The 20,659-nt window shown below is 38.4% G+C and overlaps 1 protein-coding gene across 1 annotated transcript in view; it reads right to left on the bottom strand.

The window, feature by feature from the left end:
• VAV3 (vav guanine nucleotide exchange factor 3) overlaps positions 1-20,659 on the bottom strand; it is a 363,845-nt gene that overhangs the window by 290,296 nt on the left and 52,890 nt on the right. The window lies entirely within an intron of this gene.

Here is a 20,659-nt window from a genome sequence, read left to right as displayed (position 1 = left end):
ACGATAAAGGAGCAGCCTGGGCTGACACATAAATCTATGTTGCTTTTAAAGATAAGCTTTACAAATCCGTCAGTCCAGAGAATGAAAACATAATTAGTGTATTCAAGTTTGGTCTAAAAGGAAAAAAGCTGTATGCAAAGTAAAACAAGGTGGTCTGACTGCAGGTAATCTCACCTCCGTCACCTGTGCAAGCAGCCCCAGAACTCCCCACACCTCACTGAAGCACAGCTGAGAATCCCCCCATCCTTTGCCCCTCAGCCCACTACTTCCTGGATACCACGCCTCCCACCTCTCCCCACTGTCCAGCCGGTGCCGGATTCAGGTAGCAGAAGGTACGAAAAGGAAGCAAAGAACGGAGGGAAAAGTAGAGCCTATGTCTCTTCCTCCTCACTTAATCTGCCCTTGACTGTATCAGGTAAGGACTGTTAAAATTCCCACTTACAGATAAAGCAATTGGGCCCAGGGATAAAATAACAGGCCCTAAGTCACACAGGCAGAAAGTGGTGGGGCAAGGTTCTAACCCAGGCTGCTGGTTCCAAAGTCCATGCCTTTAACAACTATGATAGTCCACCTCTTATGTGACGGACTGTCCAAAACTAGGGAGCTAGGAGCCACAGGTTCTGCCCCCAAGGAGATGACGGTGGAGGAAAGAAACAGCTGAACATTTCAATTTTGTTTCAATGAACAAAAGGACATTTCAATCCCAGTGTGACAACACTAGGTTTGGTGGGAGCACAAAGGAAGGACTTGTCCAATGAAGAGGGATAGTTTGAGATTCATTCCTCCAAGGAAATGACTAAACTGGGTGTCCAAGGATGAACAGAACGTCATGAGAAATGGTATGAAGAGGAGCAAAGGAACTCGCACATGCAGAGGCCTGGCCTTTTGGAAGAAATGCAGTAGTTCAATTGGAACTCAGAATTAATTTCTCCATAAGGTCAAGGTAATGTCTCATTAACAATGACTGCCTACAACAAACAACAGTGAGGGTAGACTTACATGTTCCAGGTATGGCACTAAGAACTTTCCATGGAGTATCTTAGTTAACTAGCGCACATAACAACCCTATGAAGATGACACCCTTATTCCATTCTATCCATAATAAATTGAGACCAATAAATAACCCAAAGTCTTGGCAGCTAACGAGTAGCCAAGTCAAACCCAGCCCTCCTGCCAGCACTATCTCCCAAGGCTGCCCAGCCTCTGTCGGGTTAGCAGCAGGGGTGGGGGGGGCGGTCCCCAGCAGCCTTAGGACTGGGCTGCAGGCACCTCCCAGGGAAACAGACTTGTCCGCCCCAGGAGTGCCCAGCAGGACACCATTCCTCAGGAAAACATATTTTAGTCCATTTACATTGTTGGGACAAACAAAGTTGAGGACTTCCTTTATTCTCTTTTGCCCTCAAAGTTTTAGGAAATCTAAGATGATGACTGAGCTAAGATGGGTTCCGTATGGTGGTTTCCAAAATAGCTTTTCTCTTCATATGAATCATATTCATCTAGGTTTATACAAACTTGCACTTTCTTCCTTCAATTCCACCCATGCCAGAAACTTCCACTGTGTTGTTTGTTCCCACCCTTCACTCCCCTCAACACACCCTACCGGAGATCATGCTTTTATATTCACCGTGGCACTGCACAGTGTTTAGTATAAACTAACATTTAACAAAAAAAAATGAACAAAAACCTGTACTCGTCATAAGGAAAACCATCAGAAAAATGAGGTTTTTTTCTTTAAGTACAACAAAAACGTACTCAAAGTCATTATTTAACAAATGTTCTACCAATTATATTTTTTCTATTCAAAGACAAGGAAAGTACAATTTGCATTCCTTAAATATAAGTTACTAAGTTAAGCTAGAAATAAATGCAATGCATGTTAATATGTTTTCACTGGTCCAAGAAAACTCTTCTCCAAGGTTTGCCCTCAACCCAGAGGCTCTGGGCCAACCCAAGGCTCAGGCTCCACGCGTCTCCCATGGAGTCCCTGTCCAGGCCCCGGTGTGAGCACAAATCACGGGTGATGGCAGTGTGCTACCCACATGGCAGACATACTTCAGTAAAACTCCAGGAAGTCTGCTTTGATCTGAATGGCTTTACTTATGGACTGAATTTGGTATTTTATTAATATTTTGGCTATAGTGACCCACCAGTGCATGTCATTAGAAAATAGCAATATCCTTCAAGAATATTCTTTTAAATAAGTTTAATTTATTTTAAATCATTGCATCACAATTGTATCAAATATCACAAGAATTATTCTTTGCGATAGAAATGTGCCCCATACATAAAACCAACAACCATTCATTCTGGCTCTTCATGGATTTTCTAGGAAAACTAAATTCCAAAATTTTGTCCTTCTATCACCATGCTAAATGCCCTCCAAAATACCCATATTTGAATATCCAAGCAACATCTCTCATATGGCCTTTCACACTGAAGACAAATGTTTTAAATCTTTTGCAAGACATATGTCATAATTTTCAGTTGAAAATCCTTGGGTGCTGTTCACATAAAACCAGAGTGTAGGTATGCCACTTCTTTTTTTTTTTTTTTTTTTTTTCATCTTATTATGGGGGATACAGAATTTCAGGTTACATACATTGCCCATGTACCGCCTTTCCCCCCAAGTCAAAGCTCCAGGCATGTCTGTTCCCCAGACAGTGTGCGTTGCACCCATCATGTAGGTATATATCCCTCCCTTCCCCACCCCCCCTTTCCGAGTCAGCACCTTCAAGCGTGACCATTCCCCAAACGGTGCGCAATGCACTCATTATGTAGGCATACACCCATCCCCTCTCCCCACCCCCCACCTCAGTCTGATATCCGATTGGTATCGTTCCCAGATGTGTATTTAGGTGATGATCACGGAAACCAATTTTCTGGTGAGTACATGTGATGCTTGTTTTTCCATTCTTGGGATACTTCACTTAATAGAATGGGTTCCAACTCTCTCCAGGAGAATCATAGAGATGTCGTATCTTCATTATTTTTTATAGCTGAGTAATATTCCATGGTATACATATACCACAGTTTACTAATCCAATCATGTATTGATGGGCATTTGGGTTGTTTCCACATCTTTGCAATTGTGAATTGTGCTGCTATAAACATTTGGGTACATGTGTCTTTGTTATAGAATGAACTTTTTTCCTTTGGGTATATGCCCAATAATGGGATTGCTGGGTCAAATGGCAGGTCTACTTGAATCTGTTTAAGGTATCTCCATAATGCTCTCCACAGGGGTTGCACTAGTTTGCAGTCCCACCAGCAGTGTATGAGTGTTCCTGTCTCTCCACATCCACCGCCAACATGTGTTGTTTTGGGATTTTTTGATAAAGGCCATTCTCAATGGAGTTAAGTGATATCTCATTGTGGTTTTGATTTGCATTTCCCTGATGATTAGGGATGTTGAACATTTTTTCATATGTTTGTTAGCCATTCTTATATCTTCTTTCGAGAAATTTCTATTCATGTCATTTGCCCACTTTTTGATAGGGTTGCTTGATTTTTTCTTGCTGATTTTCCTGAGTTCTAAATAGATTCTTGTTATCAGTCCTTTATCTGATGTGTAGTATGCAAAAATTTTTTCCCATTCTGTAGGTGGTCTGTTTATTCTCGTGACTGTTTCTTTGGCTGTGCAGAAGCTTTTTAATTTAATCATGTCCCATTCATTTATTTTTGTTGTTGCTGTGATTGCCTTAGGGGTCTTCTTCATAAATTCTTTGCCTAGGCCAATGTCTGTAAGAGTCTTTCCTACATTTTCTTCTAGAATTCTAATCATTTCACACCTAAGGTTTAAGTCTATTATCCACCGTGATTTGATTTTTGTGAGAGGTGAAAGCTGTGGGTCCTGTTTCAGTCTTCTACATGTGGCTATCCAATTTTCCCAGCACCATTTATTGAATAGGGATTCTTGTCCCCAGAGTATGTTCTTGCCTGGTTTGTCAAAAATTAGGTGTCTATATAAGGATAGCTTTATATTTGGATTTTCTGTTGTGTTCCACTGGTCTGTGTCCCTGCACTTGTGCCAGTACCAGGCTGTTTTAAGAACCACAGCCTTGTAGTATAGTTTGAAGTCTGGCAAATTAATACCTCCCATTTTGTTTTTATTGCTTAAAATTGCTTTTGCTAAACGGGGTCTTCTCTGGTTCCATACAAAGTGTATAATTATTTTCTCTACGTCTGTGAAAAATGATGTTGGTAGTTTAATAGGGATTGCATTGAATCTACCCAAAGTAGATCACTTTGGGTAGTATAGACATTTTAACAATGTTGATTCTTCCTATCCACAAGCATGGTATGGTTTTCCACCTATTTGCAAGTTCTACTATTTCTTTTCCCAGTGTTTCATAGTTTTCCTCATAGAGGTCCTTTACCTCTTTAGTTAGGTATATTCCTAGATATTTTATTTTCTTTGTTGCTATTTTGAAGGGTATTGAGTATTTAATTTGGTTTTCTGATTGACTGTTATTGGCATATATAAATGCCTCTGATTTGTGTATATTGATTTTGTAGCCTGAGACTTTGCTATATGCGTTAATCAATTCCAGGAGTCTCATGGTTGAATCCTGGGGGTTTTCCAGATATAACATCATATCATCAGCAAAAAGTGAGAGTTTGATCTCTTCTTTCCCTATTTGGATTCCCTTGATTCTGCTCTCTTGCCTGATAGCTCTCGCAAGGACTTCCAATACTATGTTGAAAAGTAATGGGGACAGTGGGCAGCCCTGTCTGGTTCCAGTTCTAAGTGGGAATGCTTTCAATTTTTCCCCATTCAGAATGATGTTGGCTGTGGGTTTGTCATATATGGCTTGTATGATTTTTAGGTAGGACAAATTTTCAGAAACACATAGCCTTCCCAAGGCTCAACCAGGAAGAAATGGAGTACCTGAATAAACCAATATCAAGAACTGAAATCGAAACAGCAATAAAAAACCTTCCCAAAAAGAAAAGCCCTGGTCCAGATGGGTTCACATCCGAATTTTACCATACATACAAAGGAGAACTGGTGCTCATCCTACGTAAACTATTCTCCAATATTGAGAAGGATGGAATTCTCCCCAACACGTTCTACCAAGCCAATATAACATTGATACCAAAACCAGGAAAGGATGCAACAAAAATAGAGAACTACAGACCAATTTCTCTCATGAATATATATGCAAAAATTTTCAATAAAATACTAGCAAATCGAATCCAAGTGCTTATCAAAAAAATAATCCACCACGACCAAGTGGGCTTCATCCCAGAGATGCAGCGGTGGTTCAACATACGTAAATCTATAAAAGTAATTCACCACATAAATAGAAGCAAAAACAAAAACCATATGATCCTCTCAATAGATGCAGAAAAAGCATTTAACAAAATTCAACACCCTTTTATGATAAGAATGCTTAACAAAATAGGCATAAATGGTATGCCACTTCTGAATGGTGCCACTACAGTACCCCAACCCACACCCAAACCACCACCACCCTCTGCATAGACACTTGGTGCTCCCTGATATTTTACAATCCCCATGTGGTTTCATTTCCTTACCAGGACTATATACATATTAAGTTTTCCGGCACACCTTTAATTTTTTCAGTTAATTTTCTGCTTTGTCATTTTCTGTGACAATTAAATAAGGAAGATATATCCATTAAATTTGAAATAATTAGTAATTTTATAAAATATCAGATTGTCTGGGCCCCAGCCAGTCTGCTATTCTGGTTCTATCTAAAAATTTCTGGAGGTTAGTGTGTAAAATATCCTTAAGATCAGACTTAAGAATCCCGTGTTAATTCCTACATATAAAGTAAAATAAAAGAATTAATGGCTGTTTTATAATCTTGCAACATTATTATGCCTACTGGCATAATGAGATACATCAGAGAACATTAGCCATATACTGTGATATTTTCTTTATTGAAAGAGGTCATCCGTAGTGCAACTAAAAATGAAGTGTAACATTTCCCCCAAGTGATTTCAACTTCAGAAAAAAAGAGGAATATATAACTTTTCTCAAAAATAACCAGTGGAAAAAAATGTTTAAACTGCTGTTCAGATCAGCAGAATACTTAGCTCTAGACTAAGCAATCTACCCTCCCCTCTTCCTTCCCCCAGCTACAGAGGAGAACATGGCTTGCTTTCTTAGCACCTTTTAGTTTGCTGCTTCTCCACACTGATTAACTTTGGAACAGAATTATTTTCACGTATCAGTCATTGTTCTTCTGTGCCAAATTACTTTCGATTTTCTGCCCACATTTCTAACCTCTCTAACTGATATTCTCTCTGCACCCACACTCCTCTGAATTTAGCATCATCCCCAAATTCTATGTAAATTGAAAGATAGAATCATCTACATTTTGTAGGCTGGGTCTTACATAAGTTAGGTAAGCTTCCTAAATTCATCTAGCCAGTGGGCGGGTGATTTGAACATAGGCCTGTTTGACCCCTGAGCCCGTTGTTAATGACTGTGTGTGTGTGTGTGTGTGTGTCACTTGTCCTGTATTAGGCTATGTTCAGGCCACATAACAATGACCAAAAAATTCAATTCTGTTACTATACAATTTGGTACATTTTATAATATACATGAATAATATGATATAACATCTGAGAAGAGAAAGTAACCAGTACTTCCTGGAGTAGCCAAGCAAGGCTTAACACATACATGTAATGGTATCATGAAGGAGGAATATTCCAGGGAGAAGAAAAAGAAAGGAGGAATGACTATGTAATTTATTGCCCACACCAGAACTTTTTTGATGAAATGGACAGTAACAACAATTGTCGTAAGGACAACAGGGCTTAAACAAGAACCACTCATGGTAAATCAGGACAATGATCTTCCTACAGTAAAACAATTTTAGGCAGAGGGAACTACATTTGCAAATGGCTGTTCAAAAATCCCATAACATTTCAAACAGTGTTAGAGAAACCAAAATTAAAAAAAAAAAACAAAAAAACCCTACACCACATCTGCCTTATAGAACTAGGGTAGCAAATGGATAACTACTGAAGAAATATAAACATCCTACTATAAATATAGCCTATAAATATCCACTTTGGGAGAAGAGAGTTCTAGAATGATCTAGCACAGTCTATTCAGGAAGATGTACAATCTAAAAGTGTCTTAAAATTTGGCAGAAAAATGGCTAAGTTGGGTACAGATTTGGAGACTGTAGAAGTTAAGATATTTACTAGACTTTGAGATAAAGACGGATAAAACATTTAATTCATTGAAATTAAGTTCCCTGTGAAATAGACTCAAAGGAGAAAGTAGTGCTGGTCATTCTCTCCTCTCAGATGTTGTATTATTTTAACCATTTTTAATAAAATGTATCACATTGTATAGTAACAGAATTGAAGTTTTTGGTCATTATGATACTCCCTGAACATAGGCTAATACAGAACAAGTGCTACACACATATACACACACACACATACACACACTGGATACACAGGGAAACAGAATTAGGAACAAAAGACCTGCGTACAAATCCTGGTTCTGCCATCAAGAATTTGGTATCTCTAAGAAGGTAATTTAGTGCAGTCGTTAAGAATGGGCTCAGGGGTCAGACAGGTATTCAAATCACCCACCCACTAGCTAGGTAAACGTAAAAGGTAACTTTCTAAGCTCCAGACAATAAAATGTAGATGATTTTATCTTCCTTATAGGATAGTATTTAGTCTAGTAAAATTATGCATGCCAAGCATAATTTTAGGAGGCAGTCAACTATCACTCAATATTACTTATTGCTGTTGAGACTAAAATGATAAATCATGAAATAAAATATAGCCCTAATTTTATAAGATTAATATGTCATAATAACATGCAATCATTTAACTCATGCAAGTTGTGGTTTCTCCTATAAAATGCGGAAAATTATATTTTTCTAACAGGATTATTGTATTTAGGTGAGATAATCTATGAGAAATCTAAGTTTCATTGATTTACTTCATTCATTAAGCACTGAGTGTCCATTATATGCTAGGTAGCACTTTAAGCACAGACTGAGTACAAGGATAGATGCCAAAAATAAAAAGAGAAGACAGACAAGCCCCTTTCTCCTAAGGAGTTCATAGTCCAAGGAGCAGCGGATAACCTGAAGGAATTGTACAAATGCAAGCATCATTACTTATCTCTTCACTGTCCTGTAAACTTCCCTTCTCTGGTTTTTTAGATTCTCCTGAAATTTATTCAACCAACATTTCATCTTTGCTACCTGAATTTAGGCTGTATTTAGTACTAATACTAATACTTTCCTTATGTAAAAAATACAAAAAATGAATTACAAAATCAGTAGGAGATAGACTACTCTGTATCTATATATAAAGATTATAATAAACGCACTAAATGAATATGCATTCATTAAAAATTATAGGCATTCTATGGAATTCTTTTATGAGTGAACATTTTTCCCTGAATTTTTACAAATCAAGTATTAGATTTGCTCATGTCATACTCTCCATACTCTGGAGTCTGAGGAAGACAAAGATAACCTTTTCTTGGCCTAGATTTCCCCCCATTCCTATACCCATTTTGAATGTCAGCAATAGTATTTCAACATTAGCTTTGCTTGTTCCTTTCCCATGTGCCCACCAGTTAGGGGTTTAGCACCATACCTAGTGCTACCTGGCCTCCAGTTCATGGCCAATGCAGAGGCTCTTCTAGATGATTCTGGATGGAAACAGCTAAAATAGTCCAACTAAAATCAGGAGTGCAAAAATAAAAAATATACATACAGAAAAAAAAAAAAAAAACTTGGTCCAGTTGCTAAAGCTCAAGTGTTAACTTACAAAAAAAATACTCATAAGTCATATATATAGCCAGTTATTCTGTCACTGAACATTTTCATTTTTAGCACTGCAATTTTGTGACTTACTTTTGAGCAAGATCCTAGAAAATCATTTTAAATGATTTTCTATTAATACTTAGCTAGACTAAATTTTAAATATTTGTTCTTGTTTAAAGTTTGGTTTTTATATATATAGGAAAATACTTTTCCCAAGAGTACCCATCTCCAACTTTATAATAAAAATTATAGGGTAAAAGTGTAATCTGCGTTTGCTGAGCCTGTGTGTTCTCCTAAGCAAGGTTACATGAAACCTAGTTTTAAAAGATGAAGCATTAAATATAGCATTGTTCTTACCATATCCAACTTTTTTTCCTAAGTAGGCCGCTATATTCATTAACATCCCCACAAGATCACAAAATAAGACAACTCCTATATGAAATAAATGTCAGGGCTGCCTCCATGCAAGACAGCACATTATGATTTACCATGAACACTTCGGCTGCTGTAAAGGAAATCTCCTGGCAAGTGAAGTAAGCAGAACCAAGTCAGTCAAAGTGCACACAGAGCACCGATTTGGCCTGCAATAATTCAATGGCTACCAATGCATCCCTCAAAAGCACTCTTGTAAATGGTTAAATTATTTTCCATAAGTGACTAGAAATGGACACTCCTTAACATTTCAAGCACGAATATTCACGAAAGCCCATATTCCAAATAATGGTACATTAAATGTTTATTAACTTACAGTAAATTTTCACACAGGGATCACATTGGGAAAAAATTTCATTCAATAGTTTTCACTGCAGAGAGTGAATTTGAAAACTAGATAGAAAGGCAATCTTCACTACTCAAAGAAAAGGTAGAAGGCGAAAAGGTAGAAATTTAAACTGGCACCAATTTATTAAGTAAAATGTCCTCCTCTTATGACAGATTTCTTCCTGACTGCACAAAGTTTCAGTTCAAGTTCTCAGACATCTCAATTAAAACAAGCTGAAATCTCATTATAATGGAAGTGATAAAAATTTCATTACACAAGAAATCACACTATGATGAAATTAAGTGTGTAGAAATACAAAATGATTCCTAAATCGTGGCAGGCGGCCCACAGAGAGAGACAGAAAATCTAGTTATATTACTTGCTCTATAATTAAAGACAATAAATGCTTTCTTAATTCTTAATTTTTTTAAATGGCAGATGTCAAACACTATAGTGTTTTACTTGCAAACTATGGGACAGTGACTGAATGTCATCTTAAATTTCAAACTATTTGCTCACTATTTGATGCCACTATCAAATGTACCTTCCCAGACTCTTTTTCCACAGGGGTACCCCTAATTGCAGATGAGAATAAACGCACATCCCTGATGTTCTGGTTGTTGGAAGCTGCCCAGTCTACCATGTACCCAGAATTTCTTTATCATATGTAAATTTTGCCTCCTATCCCATTAGATGGTCATGTTTGTTTTCATACAAAAGGTGCTATAAGTTATTTAAGATGGATTTGAGCCCCTCTCCCCTCCACTGTCCAAGGCTCCCAGGAAGCTTGCTACCACCCAAATGCCCAGTGAGAGCAGCTGGGGGATAAGGGAGGGACTGAGTTCCTTTTCTAAGTCAGTGTGAGACCAAGAGAAAACAAAAAAAGAGCTACGTGAAGCTGTGGGAAGCAGGGCCACAGTGACCTTGAGAACTCAAGCCCAAGGCTTCAGACACTTTTTAGAGGAGGAATTGGACTCTCACCCACAGGACATGAGCAGGGAACTAAGTCAATTTTACTTCCTCAAAGGTAAAGAAAACCACAGCTAATCTGGATTCCACTTACAGGGTACTTATAAACATACTACTTCACGTTGCTTGGCATCAGCTGTCATAAAAATAATGCAGGAATTTGAAAAATAATAATTAGTAGAACCAACATTTATAAGGGTCTTACTATAAAGTGCCAGGCACTATTCTAAAAAATGTTATTCAATCCTTACAGCAATCCTTGAGGTAGCTACCCCCATTTTACAGATGAGAAAACAGAAGCAAAGAGAGGATAAACATTTTCCCGACATCATACAATGAGTGGAAGACCAGGAATTCAAACTGAGGCAGCTGGGCTTCATAGTTACTGCTCTAAACACCTCATTATACTTTTAGATACCTAATGACACAGGAAGGAGAAGTTTGTGTGATTGTCCACATCACTGATTTCTGTATATTTGTAAAATATTTATAATAAGTAAAAGAGTAATATCTTTATTAAATAGTAAACCCACCCCCATCACACACCCTTACTCAAAAATCAATTACATATGAATTTTGCCTACTTTGACACAACTGTGAGATTTTATATCTAACAAACATAAACCACACAGCAATATAAAAACTCTATTGTTATTGTGCATATGAAGCTCACAGGAATTTACCCATGAAACAATTCAGCAGTAACACGTGGGAACTACCGCTGCATAGAGGGTGTCTAATGAAGTGACACCAGAAATGTATCCCAGTGGGGATCCATTCTCAGCCTGGACTTCACACAGGAAGTAACTCCCTGTCAGAGGAGGTGCCAAGAACTTCCTTCCATGGCCGCAGCATGTGCAGGACTCTGATTCCACCAGAACAACACGGACACATAATGCTCAATTTAGGGAGGCAGAGCACTGCAGAACCACAGAGCCACTTCCGTACAATACTAGTAGGCAACCTGCATCTGGCAGAACATACTGGACATAGATTAAGTGTTAAAAAGAAATCAATTGATAAAGCTCTCCACTCAGAGACTTTGCAAGTCCTTAAAAACTAGCCTCAGGAAGAAGACAAGCCTGTGCAGTGCCTGACTCCACTTCATCCCACCCAAGAACTATCCATCTTCCAGTACCATCAGGATCATCACCGCCCTTGTTCATCAAACTACCTGCACAACAGCCATTATTGCCACCTTGATATCTAAAATGTCATGTACATTCTCTTTAGAGTACTGCTCTTATTGTTCAATGTTAGCGAATTTTTAAAAGAAGCTATACAAAGACTTTAAGCTATTTACTCACAGACTTGCTCTCCCACATCTATGTTTGCTAGAAAGTCCTTTAGTTCCTCAAACACAAAACCTCTTTCTACAAGAAATCTAATCATGACCCAAGTCTATGTACCAGGTTTGGCGGGAGTTGGAGGTGTGTGATTCAATATGGTGCTTGTAATCTTATCTTTTAAAAGACTGGCATTCCATTATTAGTCAGGGATACACAATCTCTATTTAAAAAAACTATGTAGCAATGTCATATTCCCTTTAACACCTTTCAGACCTATAACCCACTGTTTTTATTATGTACTAGAGGGAGAATCTGAAACGTCTGCAACTTAGTCTATAGCAGGCCACATATGGAGGAGCGAGAGCAGCAATGACAACTAAAGACCCAAAGTAACTGCCACTGTACTGAGAACTCCCAGGGGAGGAGGCTGGGGTTGTCTTTGCATATCTGTTGCCTAGAGAGACACAGCAATACATATATGTTGAATAAACAACTAAATTAATAAATTCCTTTAGTCTGAGTGACACAGCAAGACTCCATCTCTACAAAAAAATAGAAAAATTAGCCCAGTGTGGTGGCGCATAACTGTAGTTTCAGCCTCTTGGGTGCTTGAGCCAGGAGGATTGCTTGAGCCCAGGAGTCCAAGGTTGCAGTGAGCTGTGATGACACCACTGCACTCCAGCCTGGGCAACAGAATGAGAACCTGTCTCCAAAAAAAAAACAACCCTTTGACTTCTTCACCTCCTACACAGGCGAGAAGACTGTATCTTAAAGGATCAGTTTTTCTCTATGGGAAAAACCATGAGAATTGGAAGAGCAAAGGGGAAGAAAAGGAAAAGAAAGACAAGGAAGGTGGGTATCAATAGCAACAGGGGAGGGAACAGCAGCAACCTGGATGGCAAAGGCACGTGGAGAGCTGAGGATGGGGGAGGGGGAGGAAAGGGAGGAAGCGAGATGGGAAAGGAGCTGCCCACACCGCGGCGGGGATACCACAGTCCCTGTTAAGTCAAGAAGGCTTTTATCCTGTGGGACAGCCAGTTACATCATTAGGCCCCCTGCACCAACCACGTCACGCACATCCATCCTCCTATGTCACAGTAACTCAGTAAGTGTACGTCACCGCATTTCCTCAGAACTGCTTATCTAGGACCACGTGCAGGTACTTCCTGAATGACTGTCTGGCACTCTGAGAGAACACCCTTCTCACATTTATGTGCCAGAAGCAGATTTCGTCTTACTTCTGCTTTCTTCACAAGTAGTAAGTAATCTGCTACAAGTATGAAAACTAAAGCTGTTTTTACTTTGAAAAAATAAATATGTACAAACAAGTAACATGAGAAAATAATATTTGTCATCAACTCCATGAAGAAACAGTGAGTTGCCACCATGGCTAGTGGTCTTCTGAGTGAAGCACAGTTTTCCTGCCCCATATACCAAATCTGCTCTTTCTAAGTGCTCTGTTACTTAATACATCAGTTTACTTACTAACACAAAGATGACTTTTCCAAAATAAAGTTTTCAACCTCTAGGGTCCCTACAGGGCAACAGGAAACATTCAGAAATTACTGTTACTGTAATATGTTTTATTACACTTAACCACTAAGACACTTCACAGTATGGGGAGTTTTGTTGGTATTTAAAATGTATCTCCTATAAAATATATCTACTAAATACACATCTCCCATAAAATATATAAATAAAATATTCATGTGTAGACTATATATTATATATGAATGTAAGGAACAAAACACCTTTTAAATTATTTTAAACAGTATAGTACAATTTAAAAACAAAGTCTTTTAAGTAATAGGAATATTCTTCATCCTAAAAAAAAAATCAGCAAATCAACATTTCAGTCTAAGAAAGGGATACACCCAGGCCATCTGTCAACAGACACCCTCTGAGTACCAAGGATGCAGAGATGAACTAAATGCAATGCTTTCTCTCAAGGACCTTACTATCCATCAGAAAAACAAATGCAAACAAATATGAATTCAATAAGATAGTTCAGGCCAGGCACAGTGGCTCAGGCCTGTACTCCTAACACTTTGGGAGGCTGAAGCCAGAGGATTGCTTGAGGACAGAAATTTAAGACAAGCCTAAGCAACATAGTGAGACTCCACCTCCACAAAAATTTTAAAAATTAGCTGGGCTTGGCCGGGCGCGGTGGCTCACGCCTGTAATCCTAGCACTCTGGGAGGCCGAGGCGGGTGGATTGCTCAAGGTCAGGAGTTCGAGACCAGCCTGAGCGAGACCCCGTCTCTACTAAAAATAGAAAGACATTATATGGACACCTAAAAATCTATATAGAAAAAATTAGCCGGGCATAGTGGCGCATGCCTGTAGTCCCAGCTACTCGGGAGGCTGAGGCAGTAGGATCGCTTAAGCCCAGGAGTTTGAGGTTGCTGTGAGCTAAGCTGACGCCACGGCACTCACTCTAGCCTGGGCAACAAAGTGAGACTCTGTCTCAACAAAAAAAAAAAAAAAAAAAAAAAAATTAGCTGGGCCTGGTGACACACACCTGTGGTCCCAGCTACTTGGGAGGCTGAAGCAGGAAGATCACTTGAACCCAAGAGTTTGAGGTTTCACAGAGGTATGATTGCACCACTGCACTCCAGCCTGAGCAACAAAACTAGACCTTATCTCAAAAAGAAAAAAAAAAAAAAAACCAAGATGGTTCAAATATATGATAGAGATGATAAAAGTACATGTGGTTCTCAGAGGACACAAAGAATAAAATGGTTGTTCTACCCAGAAGAATGAGGTCAGAAAAGTTACCTAGAGGACTTTTTTCCTCAATGCAACTATTATTTCCTAAAAATGAATTATGATAGCATCTACTTCTTTTACTAAGCATCAAGAAACACAGAATAAAGTGTCAAGGGCACAGTCTTAGAGATATGTTCATACAAAGAGCAGGGTAAAACAACAGATAAGTGGCCATCCAATCATTCCATTCATTCTGTATCATTTTTGAGCACTTATTAGGTTCTGTGCAAGGTACTAAATAAGACATGGTCCTCCATGCTCAAGGGCCATACAGCACCCTGGGGGGGAGAGACAGGAATAAATCATTACAATACAATCTGATAAGTGCTATAATGAGAAGTGTTGCTAATGGCCATGAAGGCACAGATGATGGCACAGTTAGCTGCATGTTCAGAGAAGATTTAAGAAACAAGGAGCCACATGTGAGCTCCGCAGGCCAGAAGAGACAGCTCACTCACTGGAACTTTCTAAGGCAGTATGTATGATATACTGGGGCTGAATGAGGTCCTTTGTGGTGTTACTTCATCTAATCCTTAGGATCATCCTACGTAATAGGTATTGTTCCCATTCCCACCTAGGCATTATTCTAGGTGAGGTACATGTGGTTAGAGAGGTGAAGTAACTTCCCTAAAGGCAAACTAATGATAACTAGTGAAGTTTTAGAGTTTGAAAGCAGATCAAAAGTTTTACTTGGCTGCTTTGGCTTTTCAAAGAACAGGTAAGCAATAAGCATAGGGCTTACTTTGATCTGTATCTTGGCTGGGTGGATATTTAGTTTCCTGAAACCTGATCTCTTCAAGTATTTCCTTAGGTCTTTCAATTGTTCTGTCTCCATTAAATTTTCACATACTTTTAGCATATGTATTATTATCAACAGGCACTTATAACTCACTAAAATTGTATCTTCTTCCTTTACTTTTTAAGAAGCTGAATCCTGCACTAAACATGTTGCAAAGTAAAACACATTTGATATTTTCAATAATTTGAAACAGTTATATATGTTTAGATATCCATTTGCTACATGGAATAGAAGCTACACCACTTAGGCAACCCACTGAAAATTAACAGAGTATGTGAAGTAAAAACATGGTACAATGTAGCCACAAAGTACAGCCACGAGATACTTTGTAGTCATATTACGGTATTCCCCATCCCTTGCATGCAAATTTGATATTTTCTCTAAATTCTTTTGGAAAATGTCTGTGCTAATGGTTGAAAGTCATCAATGCTGCATCTACAAGTTGATTTTAGGTCTTCAACAATTAACAGGTAGAAATGAGAAATTTTCTCTTCCACATGCAAAGTGAAATGTTACACCTTATGAAATCTAGACTTTGAGGAGGCCATACCGTATCAGACCCACATTCAATCCACTGCATCTGCTGTCAAGATAAATCTATTAATATAAATGGTGAGAGCATATTGATAACGGCAGTCTTGTTAGAGAATGATCATTGCCCCTAAACCACAAGTGAAGCATGCTAAAATAAGTGGTGTGATTGATACTATATCTCTCTAAATGGTACTAAAAATCATCTTCTGAAATAGCTATGCTCACCATGATACGAAAAAGACATGCTCATTTAACAGAAGTCATAGCATCACAATGGGGCTTTTGTGGGCTCTGTGAACTTACCAGACTTATGTCTTAACACCCAACCATTTGTGATGGTGCTGCTGTAATGTAATTAAACTCCCAAGGAAATAGAGACCATAAGTTTTCTTTACCCACTCAGTCTTACGTTGTTAATAAATGCATTTCTTACCGTGTACATGTTATGTAAATAAGGTGTTTATGAAGCCATCTGCTTTATAGCAGAGATTCAGTAATAACTGTGTCACCCACTTGCACATAAAATCAAACAATTGGCAATCAGATATGTGAGGCTGTACTTAGTAAAGATCACTAGACTGTGAATACAAATCAGACCACCAAGGACACATATGGCTATAAAAGCTGACAAGATAACAAGGGAAAGATAATTTATATTGGCTGGGCACCTGCTGTGTCCCAGGTAAATTGTCATTCCCAATGCCTATGTTATTACAAAGCACTACAAGGCAAATAATTTCTGATCTGTTTTCCACAACATACTTGTTTAAAATTATTGATCCATGATTTCCAAATTATGCACTATGGTGTCCTGGAACACCAGAGCAAACTCACAGACACACTGCAAGATATTTTAAATTAAAAAACAGAGAAAGAGGAAAACAACATCTGTCTGATATAGTACAAACTACTAGCTCAAATTTGTGTGCAGTTTAAACATTAGATCACACTACATTCATTTCAATGATGTATCTTTGCGAAGCTCAGTATTCAGCAATTGCTGTGATTAACAAGTAAATACAGCACAACAATCAATATGGAAAAAAATGAAGGTGCAGTGGTGTGTAAACTTATTCCTAGATTTGAGAAGTTATGTAGTGCCCAAGAGGCACACACATCCCATTAATAAGTAACTGTGGGTATTCAAGAATGAAACAAAAATAGAAATATTTTTCCTTTCAATGTAACTGTATTATTTTCTTTTCAAACAACTACTATGTTGTTATAACATAAATACTTAAGTTGCCTAGCGCTAACTACCTAAAAATAAAACTGTTGTTTTGGCCCACAGGTGAAATGGAAAAAAAAAAGTCAGAGACATTAAGTGTACTTTTTTGAGAACCTCTGCTGAAGATGAATTCTAACTTTCTAACCAAAGGATAGGAGGCTGTACCAAGGGTCTCTAGAGGTTTTACCTAGTTTTCTGTGCTAACTTTCTAAAGTGATTAAAAGCCCATCTGTGACTGAATGTATAATATTATTTTACAATATCAGCGTAATGGGTGGAAATGTAATTGTTAACCACATATTTCTCCCCAGTCTTACACTGGCTTTACTCATCTTTCATTCTGTGTCATTTGCCTAAATATGATGATTGCTTTTGTAAGCAATTGTATGATGTTTCACATTCATGAAGAATAACATATCTATTTCTGGTAACATCCCCTCTTTCCTGCCCTTTCACTATTGCCAAATACAGTACTTCTAGATAATCTACGTAGGGGTTTTTTTCTCTATGATATGCATTTAATCTGTAAGTAGACTATTATGATTTGCTCCTGTCTTCTATACATTTTATAATAACCTGAGGTCCTATATGTTTAAACCTTCAAGAAAATATCTATGAAGTTATGCCAAGTACAATGCCACCTACCATGAGGTTATAAATTCTTATGATATAATCTATACATTGAGGGGAGGAGGAGGGGGGAGAAAGAGAGAAGGACAGTAGGATCCCAACAAAATTAAAGAATTAAAAAAAAAACTTTACTAACATATCTGTGGAATCTCCTGAAATAAGGCAACTTGCTTATATATATCCATACCCATGTTGGCCACACCAAATAGACAACTGAATCATTTCCCAGCTATGGAAATTGATATTATTATACTAAGAGAGAAAACCCAATAGCTAATACAGCTAGATTATTGAACTGGTCTTTGATTAAACTGTAAATGCAGAACTGAAATGGGATCATCTGCCGGTGTGAAATAGTTTTCAGTGAGTAGGAAGAGCATGAGGCATATCTCCCTCCTTTTTCAACAACGTAAGGTGATACACAAAAAGGAAAGAAAAATCAAAGTTAAGGCATGGGAATATGCACTTGAGAAAGAAGATGGGAAGCAGGATATTTTAACTTTTTAAAAAATCTGGGCCGGGCACGGTGGCTCACGTCTGTAATCCTAGCACTCTGGGAGGCCGAGGCAGGAGGATCGCTTGAGCCCAGGAGTTTGAGGTTGCTGTGAGTTAGGCTGATGCCACGGCACTCTAGCCTGGGCAACAGAGTGAGACTCTTTCTCAAAAAAAAAAAAAAAAAAAAATCTGAACAGTTGGTATGTAAGAAAAAGCACTTTAGATCTTTCAGAAGAAAACCAGCATCACCAAAAAGGATTCAGGCAGCAGGAAATTTCTGCAGCCGTAACAAAGGTTTGACCATAGTGGACCAAATAATCTTTGAAGTAATGAATATAAAACAAAGACTGTGAAAAATGAATACCATATTTGCGAGTTGTGTGCTACACACTCCCAAAACTCCCTAATTATCCCCCAATGTGACATCCAACAATGGAAGCAGAACATGGAACAGAATATGGGTTAAGGATCAGGGCTTTGGAGGCAGAAATATCCACATCTGACCTCCAGCTCTATCATTCACAAGCCGCAGGATGCCAGACACAGTGAAATCCCTCTAAACTCAGATATTAATAAAAATAACAATACCAATCTCACAGGGTGGCATGCAGCCTAATGAGGGTGTGCACCTAAGATACTTACTACAGAAGCTGAATATGTATCTTCATCACCATCTCATGTCTTCAACTAAAAACTGACAAAAGTGAGTCCTCTCCTTCATATTTGTTCAAAAACTCCATCTGTCTACTAGAAATTCCTATCCTAATATTCCCCAGCCACCTGAAACTAAGCACAAATAAAACTAAACTCCCATTTCCTGTCAATACCTCCATTTGGGTACATAAATTAGTGTGCTAACCCGTCTTACCCAGTACCTGTTCTAGAACTTCCTGCCATATATCACTTTCCCCTTCCTTCTACATCAAAAATCAGTTCCAATAAGAGCTTGTGGGGTTGTCTCCACTCAGGGCCACTAAGTGGACACTGACCAAATGTCCCCTTTGTGCTAATCCTCCTTCTTCAAGAGACTATTTCCATTTGCTATAAAATTAAGTTAGCCTGCTGATTTTATTAAAGAATGTTATATTGCCACTAGATACAGTGCTATTGCTCTAGATAAATACATATGTATGATGTGATTGAATGACATTCAGTGAGTGTGGTACCAAACATAAACAATCATACATAAGAGTGATATCTTCATTTCCTTGGTTCTTTTCCAGCACCCACCCCATCATCCACACTACTCAAAGGAAACAAAAATTACCAATGACCTTCCAATTGCCAAATCTGATGGCTGAATTTATTTCTTTGCTTACTTGACCACTGCATGATTTCTGCACTATGTTCACTGTCTCTTTCAGGAAGAGATCTTCAGGACAACACTTTCTCCTGCATTTCTTCCTACCCCTCTGACTGTTGTGTGACAGTTTTGCCTCTTGCCATTTCTGTTCTGTAAATGTCACCCCTTGGGGTTCCATCCTTGACCTTCCTTTTCAGACACACGATCTCGGTTATGACTTCAGTGACTCCCAAATAAGCCCAGATGTCCCGTCTGTACTCTCTAATGATGCTGCCTATTATAATTTCCCTCTAATATATCCCAAATTGAAATCCACATTCAGAAAACAGAGCCCCAATATCCTCTCAACCAAAAAAAGAAAAAAAAATCTTCTTCCTATAACCTTAATTAATAAAGTCACTACTCTTGAAAACTCCTAAACTAGAAAGAACAGAGTCACTCTCAAATTCACCCATGCACTATTCATCATTCAAAAAATATCTGAGTGCCTACTGTGTACCAAGGTGATGTTCCAGGCACTTGGGATGTGTCAATCAACTAAAAATGCATAGAAGAAAAATTTCTCTGCCATCATGAAACTTTCTTTTTTGGCAAGGGGGCGTGGGAAAATGGAGGAGTAAAGCATACAATAATGAACTTACTAATTAAATGTAATATAATTAACCCTTATATTTAATTTTTATTCATAAGTGCTATAGCTTAGTAATAGGGAAGGAAACAGTTATTTTAAATAGGGTGGACAAGGTAAGCCTCATCAGGAAGATGACATTTGAGTGAAGGCTTCAGATGAGGGCGGGAGTTAACCACATGGATTCCTGGGGGATGAGCATTCCAGACAGAAGGAACAGCCAATGCAAAGGCCTTAAAGTAGGAATATGCCCAGTATATTCAAGGGATATCAAGGAGCCAGAGTGGCTGGGGTAGACAGATTATCTACCTGAAAACTGTCATAAAAATTATAAAAGCCTGTGACATCTGTGAAGGAAATGAGGCCCTTGAAACACAGTGCCTCTGTGTACTGAATAACCTGATATGTCAGCCCTACCTAGAATTCCTGCTCCTCTCCACTCACCTGAGGTCAACCTTCACTTCATATACCACTTTCT

Source organism: Eulemur rufifrons, chromosome 8 (assembly GCF_041146395.1).
Source record: "Eulemur rufifrons isolate Redbay chromosome 8, OSU_ERuf_1, whole genome shotgun sequence".
In the NCBI taxonomy this organism is placed as follows: Eukaryota; Metazoa; Chordata; class Mammalia; order Primates; family Lemuridae; genus Eulemur; species Eulemur rufifrons.
Note: the sequence above shows the minus strand (reverse complement) of the source record. Positions and strands in the feature narration are given on the sequence as shown.